Below are 8,430 nucleotides of genomic sequence, written 5' to 3'. Positions count from 1 at the left end.
AATAAGAGACAAAGAAGGACATTATATAATGATAAAGGGATCAATCCAACAAGATGTAATAACCCTTGTAAACATTTATGCACTCAATATAGGAGCACATGAATATATAAGGCAAATATTAACAAATGTAAAGGGAGAGATTAACAGTAATACAGTCATAGTAGGGGACTGTAACAGCCCATTACACCAATGGACAGCTCTTCCAGACAGAAAAACAGAAAGAAAATCGCAGCCTTAAATAGCACCCTAGATCGGATAGATTTAATAGATATATTTAGAGCATTTCACCCAGAAGCAGCAGAATATACATTTTTCTCAAGTTCACCTGGAATATTTCCAAAGACAGACCACATGTTAGGCCACAAAATAAGTATCAATAAATTTAAGAAGGCTGAAATCATACCAAGCATCTTTTCTGACCACAACTGTATGGAACTAGAACTCAATTACAAGAAAAAAACTGAAAAACACACAAACACATGGAAAGTAAATAACATGCTACTAAACAATGAATGTGTTAACTATGATATCATGGAATAAATCAAAATATACTTTGAGATAAATGAAAATGAAAACAAAACAACCCAAAATCTATGGGACACGATGAAAGCAGTCTTCAGAGAGAAATTCATAGCAACACAGGCCTACCTCAAGAAACAAGAAAAATCTAAAATAAACAATCTAACTTTACACTTAAAGGAACTAGAAAAAGAACAACAAATAAAGACAAAAGTAAGTAGAAGGAAGGAAATAATAAAGATCAGAGTGAAAACAGTCTAAAAAAATAAAAATAAAAAGCCCAATGAAACCAAGAGCCAGTTTGTTTATCTTTTGTTCAAAAGATAAACAAAATTGATAAACTTTCAACCAGACTCATAAAAAAAGAGAAGACTCGAATAAATAAAATCAGAAGTGAAAAGGGAGAAGTAACAACTGATACCACAGAAATACAAAGGGTTATAAGAAAACACTATGAGTAATTATATGCCAACAAACTGGACAATCAGAAAGAAATGGATAAATTCCTGGAAACATAACAGTCTTCTAAGACTGAATCAAGAAGAAACAAAATCTGAACCAAACCATTACTACTAATGAAATCAAATTAGTAATTTTAAAATCTCCAAAAAATTCCTGAGCTGAATGGCTTCACATATGAATTTTACCAAACATTCAAAGAATTAACACCAATGCTTCTCAAATGATTCCAGATATTCAAAAGGAGGGAAGGCTCCCAAGCTCATTTTACAAGGCCACCATTACCCTAATTCCAAAACCAGACAAAGACATCACAAAAAGAAAGAAAGAAAGAAAATTACAGGCCAATATCCCTGATGAACATAGATGCAAAAATTAACAAATTATTAGCAAACTGAATTCAGCAATACATTTTAAAAAATCATACACTATGATCAAGTGGGATTTATTCTTGAGATGCAAGTTTGGTTCAATATCTATACATCAATTAACATGATACACCACATAAACAAAATGAAAGATGAAAATCATATAATCATATCAATAGATGCACAAAAAGCATTTGACAAAATCCAGCATCAATTTATGATAAAAATTTTCATCAAAGTGGGAATAGAGGGAAAATCTTCAGTATAATAAAGGCCATGCATGATAAACCAACAGCTAAATTCATACTCAATGGGGAAAAGCTAAAAGCATTTTTCTTAAGATCAGGAACAAGACAAATATGTCCACAGTCAATATTTTTATTCAACATAATATTGGAATTCCTAGCCACAGCAATCCGACAAGAAAAAGAAATAGAAGGCACCCTTATTAGAAATGAAGTAAAGCTGTCATTTGCAGATGGCATAATATTATATAGAGAGAACCCTAAAGATTCCACCAAAAAACTTAGAACCGATAAATGAATTCAGTAAAGTAGCAGGATACAAAATTAATATTCAGAAATTGATTGCATTTTTATACATCAATAACAAACTATTTGAAAGAGAAATTTAAGAAAACAATTCCAGTTACAATTGCATCAAAAAAATACTTGGCAATCAACTTAACCAAGGAAGTAAAATACTTGTAGTTGGAAAATTATAAGACATTGATGAAAAAAATTGAAGATACAAATAAATGGAAGCATATACTATGCTCATAGATAGTATTAACATCATTAAAATATCCATACAATCCAAAGCAATCTATAGATTCAATGCAATCTTTATCAAAATACCAATGGCAATTTTTAAAAAACTAAAAGAAATAATCCTAAAATTTATATGGAACCACAAAAGACTCCAAATAGCCAGAGCATTCTTGAGAAAGAACAAAGTTGGAAGTATCACAATATCTGATATCAAACTATACTTCAAGGCTGTAGTAATCAAAACAGCATGACACTGGCATGAAAAAAGATACATAGATCAATAGAACAGAATAGAGAGCCCAGAAATACACCCATGTCTATGTGCTCATGTAATCTATGACAAAAGAGGCAAGAATATACAATGGAATATAGACAATTTATTTAATAAATGATGTTGGGAAAACTGGATCGATATATACAAAAAAAAAAAACCTGAAACTAGACCACCTTCTAAACCATATACAAAAATAAACTTAAAATGGATAAAAGACTTAAATGTAAGACCCCAAACCATAAAACTCCTAGAAGAAAACAAAGGCAGTAAACTCTCTGACACTGTTCTTAGTAATATATATATATATATATATATATATATATATATATATATATATATATATATATATATATATATATATATATATATATCTCCTCAGGCAAGGGAAACAAAAGAAAAAATACACATATTGAACTATATGAAACTAAAAAGGTTTTGTACAGCAAAGGAAACCATCAAGAAAATAAAAAGACAGCCTACTGAATGGGAGAAGATATTTGCCAATGATACAGCTGATAAGGGGTTAATATCCAAAATTTGTGAAGAACTCATACAACTCAACATCAAAAAAAAAATCCAGTTTAAAAATAAACAGAGGACCTGAAAAGACATTTTTCCAAAGAGAACATACAGATGGTACAGATACATGAAAAATGCTCAGCGTCACTAATCATCAGAGTAATGCAAATTAAAACCACAATGAGATATCACCTCATACCTGTCAGAATGGCTATCATCAATAAATCAACAAAAAAGTGTTGGTGAGGACGTGGAGAAAAGGAAACCCTTATGCACTGTTGGTGAGATTGTAAATTGGTGCAGTCATGATAGAAAATAGTGTGGATATTCCTCAAGAAATGAAAAATAAAACTACCTTATGTCCCAGCAATTCCACGTCCAGGTATTTATATGAAGAAATAAAAAACACTAACTCAAAAACTAAATGCATCCCTATATTCATTGCAGCATTATTTACAACAGCCAAGATATGGAAGCAAGCTAACTGCCCATCAATGAATGGGTGGATAAAGAAGAAGTGATTACACATGCACTCACACACACTCACACACTGGACTATTATTCGGTCATAAGAAAATGAAATCTTACCAATTGTAACAACAGTGATATATCTAGAGTGTATTATGTTAAGTGAAATAAATCAGAGAAAGACAAATACCATATGATCTTATTTACATGTGAAATCTAAAGAACAAAATAAAGGAAAAAAAACAAAACAGAAACAGATTCATAAATACAGAGAACACTGATGGTTGCCAGATGGAAGGAGGGTTTGGGGGTTTGGTGAAAAAGGTGAAGGGATTAAGAAGTACAAATTGTTAGTTACAGAATAGTCACAGGGATGTAAAGTACAGCATAGGGAATTTAGTCAGTAATATTGTAATAACAATGTATAGTGCCAGGTGGGTACTAGACTAATTGGTGGTATCACTTTGTAAATTATATAAATGTCTAATCTATGTTTATGCTATATATAAATATATATATATAAATAAAATATATTGAATATATTATATATATTATATAAATGTCTAATCTATGTTTATGCTATATATATATATAAATAAAATATATTGAATATCAACTTTAACTGAAAAAATAATAAAGGAAGGAAGGAAGAAAAGAAAGAGAGAGAAAGAAAGAAAGAAAAGAAAGAAAGGAAGGAAGGAAGAAAGAGTGAATATGGGGAAAAAAGGAAGAGGATGTCTTTAGGTGGCCCATCAAATGACTAATAAAATTCCAGAAGAGAGCCAGAAAAATGGAGGAAAGGCAAATACCAAAAAAGAATACAGAAAAGATTTTCTCAGAACTAAATGGCATGAGTCTCCAGATTGAAAGAATCCACCAAAAGCCCAGAACAATTAATTTTAAAACAGTAAAAACAAATTATATTATTAAGACATATTTGACCAACAGGGATAAAAAGATACTAAAATCTTCAGGCCACATACAAAATATCATGAATTAGAATGTTATGTAACCCATGAATGCAGTATTGGAAGCAAAAAGATGATGGAGCAATATTGTCACAATTCTGAAGGAAGTGTAATTTCCAACCCAGAATTCAAATTATCAACTGAGAGTGTAAGAAAGAAACACATTTGCCTTTAGGCAAAGACTCAATTAATTTACTTCCCATGAGTTCTGTATTACTTTTTTATTGCTGCTGTAACAAATTACCACAAACTTAGTGGCCTAAAACAATACAGATTTATTGTCTTAGAGTTCTGGAGGTCACAAGCTTAAAATAGGTCAGTAGGGCTTCATTCCTTCTGGAGATATAAGGGAGGAATATTTTTAATTGCCATTTTCAGCTTATAGAAGCTGCTGATATTCCTTATCTTGTGTCCCCTTCCTCATTCTTCAAAACCAGTAGTATAGCATCTTCTCTCCTCTCTGCCTTCTTTCTTATAAGGACCCTTGTATTTACATTAGACTCAAGTAGATGATGTAAAATAATCTACCCATTTTAAGATGCTTAACTTAATCACATCTGCAAAGTCCCTTTTGTGATGTACAGTAACAAACAGATTCCCGGAATTAGGACATTGACAACTTTTGGGGGCTGCGATGGTTAATTTTATGTGTCAACTTAACTTGTCTAAGGGATGTCTAACATTATTTCTGGGTGTATCTGTGAGGGTGTTTCTAGATGAGATTATTAGCATTTGATTGAGTAGGCTGAGTAAGAAGATCTACCCTCACTAATGTAACTGGGCATCACTCAATCCATCGGTAGCCCATATGAAACTAATTCTCTCTTTCTTCTTGAGATAAGATGTCTATCTTTTCCTGTCTTTAGACATTGACGTTCCTGATTCTTGGGTCTTTGGATTCTGGGACTTAACGCCAGTGGCTCTCTGGCCCTTAGCCCTTTGACCTGACACTGGGAGTTACACCAACATCACTACCATCCCTCCAGTTCTCGGCCTTTGCACTTGGCCTGGATTATGTCATTGGCTTTCCTGGGTCTCCAGATTACAGATGGCAGACTGTGAGACTTCTCAGGCTCAATCAACACATGAGGCAATCCCTATAATAGATCTTCTCTTGTCAATCCCTCCCATTAATGTGCAAACAGCAACCAAAGCTCAACTACAACAGGATGGTACACGTAACCCACACAAGGAAAACATATGGAGTACCCAGCTCAAGTGACCAGAAAGACTGTACTGCTGGGCCCCACAGGACACCTACTACATAAGGCTACTCTGCTAAGACCAGGAGACACAGCAGCCCTACCTAATACATAGAAACAAACACAGGGAGGCAGAAAAAATGGGAAGATAAAAAAAACATGTCCCAATTGAAAGAACAGAACAAAGCTTCAGAAAAAGGACTCAAGAAAATGGAGACAAGCAATCTACCAGTTGCAGAATTCAAAACACTGGTTATAAGGATGCTCGAAGAACTTAGGGGGAAAGTAGATAAACTCAGTGAGAACTTTAACAAAGATAGAAAACATAAAAGTGGAGATAGAAAATTTAAAAAAAAGAACCAGTTGAAAATAAAAGATACAATAACTGAAATGAAGAATATCTTAGGAACCACAGTAGATTAGATGAAGCAGAGGATCGAAGCAGCAATTTAGAAGATAAGGTAGCAGAAAATATCCCATCACAAGATAACATCCCAACAACAAGATAAAAGAATCCAAAAAAGTGAGGATAGTTTAAGAGGCCTCAGGGACAACATCGAGTGTACCAACATTCTGCATCATAAGGAATATCACAGAAGGAAGCGGGGAAGTGAAAGAAGAAAGAGAGAAGAAGAGAGAGAGAATGAAAACCTATTTGAAGAAATAATGTCAGAAAACTTCCCTAACCTGGTGAAGGAAATAGACATACAAACCCAGGAAGAGCAGAGAGTCCCAAACAAGATGAAATCAAAAAAGACCCTCACTAAGACACATCATAATTAAAATGCCAAATGTTAAAGACAAACTGAGCATCTTAAAAGCAGCAAGAGAAAAGCAATTAGTTACCTACAAGGGAGCTCCCATAAAACTGTCAGCTGATTTCTCAACAGAAACTTTGCAGGCCAGAAAGAGTTGGCATTAAATATTCAACGTGGTTAAAAGCAAAGACCTACAGCCAAGATTACTCTACCTAGCAAAGCTATCATTTAGAACCAAAAGACAGATAAAGAGCTTCTCAGACATGAAAAAACTAAAGGAGTTTATCACTAACAAGTCAATATTTCAAGAAATGTTAAAGGGACTTCTTTAAGAAGAAGGAAAAAAAGATTGAAAATATGAATAATAAAATGGCAATAACTGAATATCTATCAACAATTACTTTAAATGTAAATGGATTAAATGCTCCATGGGTGGCTAAATGGATAAGAAAATAAGACCCTTACATACGCTGCCTACAAGAGACTCAGTTCAGATCAAAAGACACACACACACACTGAAAGTAAGAGGATGAAAAAAGATGTTTTATGAAAATGGAAACAAACAAACAAAAAAGCTGGGGTAGCTATACTTATACCACACAAAATAGACTTTAAAACAAAGGCTATCACAAGAGACAAAGAAGAAACAAGTAATCCTACTTCTGGGTATTTATTTGAAGAAACACTACTTCAAAGGGACATGTGAATCCATATGGTCATTGCAACATTATTTACAACAGCCAAGATATGGAGGCAATCTGGGTATCCATCAACGGATGAATGGATATAGAAAAGGTGGTGCATATATAGATTGGGATATTTCCCAGCCATAAAAAAGAATGAAATCTTTGCCATCTGTAACAACATGGATTGACTTAGAGGGTATTGTGCAGAGTGGAGTAAGTCAGAAAGAGAAAGACAAATGCCATATTATTTCACTTACATGTGGAATCTAAAGAACAAAATAAACGTACAGGCAAAACAGAAACAACCTCATACATACAGAGAACATTTTGATGGTTGCCAGATGGGAGGGGTGTTGGGGGGGGTGGGTGGAAAAGGGAATGAGATTAAGAAGTACAAATTGATAGTTACAAAATAGTTATGGGAATGTAAAATATCATAAGAAATATAGTCAATAATATAATAACTATGTATGGTGTCAGATGGGTACTAAATTTATCAGGGTGATCACTTTGTAAGTTATATACATGTTTAATCATTATATTGTACACCTGAAACTAATATAATATTGTACATCAACTGTAATTAATTTTTTTAAATTTAAATAGAAGACAAAATAAATAAGTTAAATAAATCTCTTCTTATATATACCTAAATATATATTTATAGCTATATCTACTATTCATTCTCTTTCTCTGGAAGACCTTGACTAATACAGGGAGCATTACTCTGTCTACTTTAAACCCCTTCTAATGAAGCTACTGAATTATGTTCATAAACCAAAAAGGAGGAAGAAATAGGGTGCTGGAAAAGAGAAGCCCAATAAGAAAGCAAACTAAAAAAAAATTCCTAGAATAGCAGTGAACAACCCAGGAGGACAGACAGCTATGAGAAAGGGCTCTGAAGGAAATGTAACTGAAGTGTTTGAGTAAATAAAAGTATTGACAGATGTGTGGCATAGATTTTGGAGCATTTGGGGTAAAACTTAAGGATAGGTAAACAGAAAACGAACTAGGTAAATGAAAAAGAATAAGGCAATTATTACTAACAGGGAAAATGAAAAGTTCTACAAGGAAGGAGTAGTCACAGCATACTATATACCACAGTTTCCTATATAACAGTATTTACCTACGTATTCCAATATAAATACAAGTTACTGACTCACAGAAAAATTAAGATATAACTTTTTTTGAGAAATAGAAGAAAGGACATATGGGAGGGGGAATGGAAAATACAAGACCTCACCTATCATGGGTAAAGTCTACAACTGTTAAATCAAGAAATAGAAGTGTACTCCACAAAGTATTCTACAGATTCAATGAAACGCATATCAGAAATCTTAGTTAGGTTTTTTGCAGTGATTGAAGAGTTGATTCTAAAATTCATATGAAAATACAAGGGACCCAGAATACCCAAAACAACCCTGAAAATAGGACCAAAG

The sequence above is a fragment of the Pteropus medius genome, unplaced genomic scaffold (genome assembly GCF_902729225.1).
Source record: "Pteropus medius unplaced genomic scaffold, Ma_sr-lr_union100, whole genome shotgun sequence".
In the NCBI taxonomy this organism is placed as follows: Eukaryota; Metazoa; Chordata; class Mammalia; order Chiroptera; family Pteropodidae; genus Pteropus; species Pteropus medius.
Note: the sequence above shows the minus strand (reverse complement) of the source record.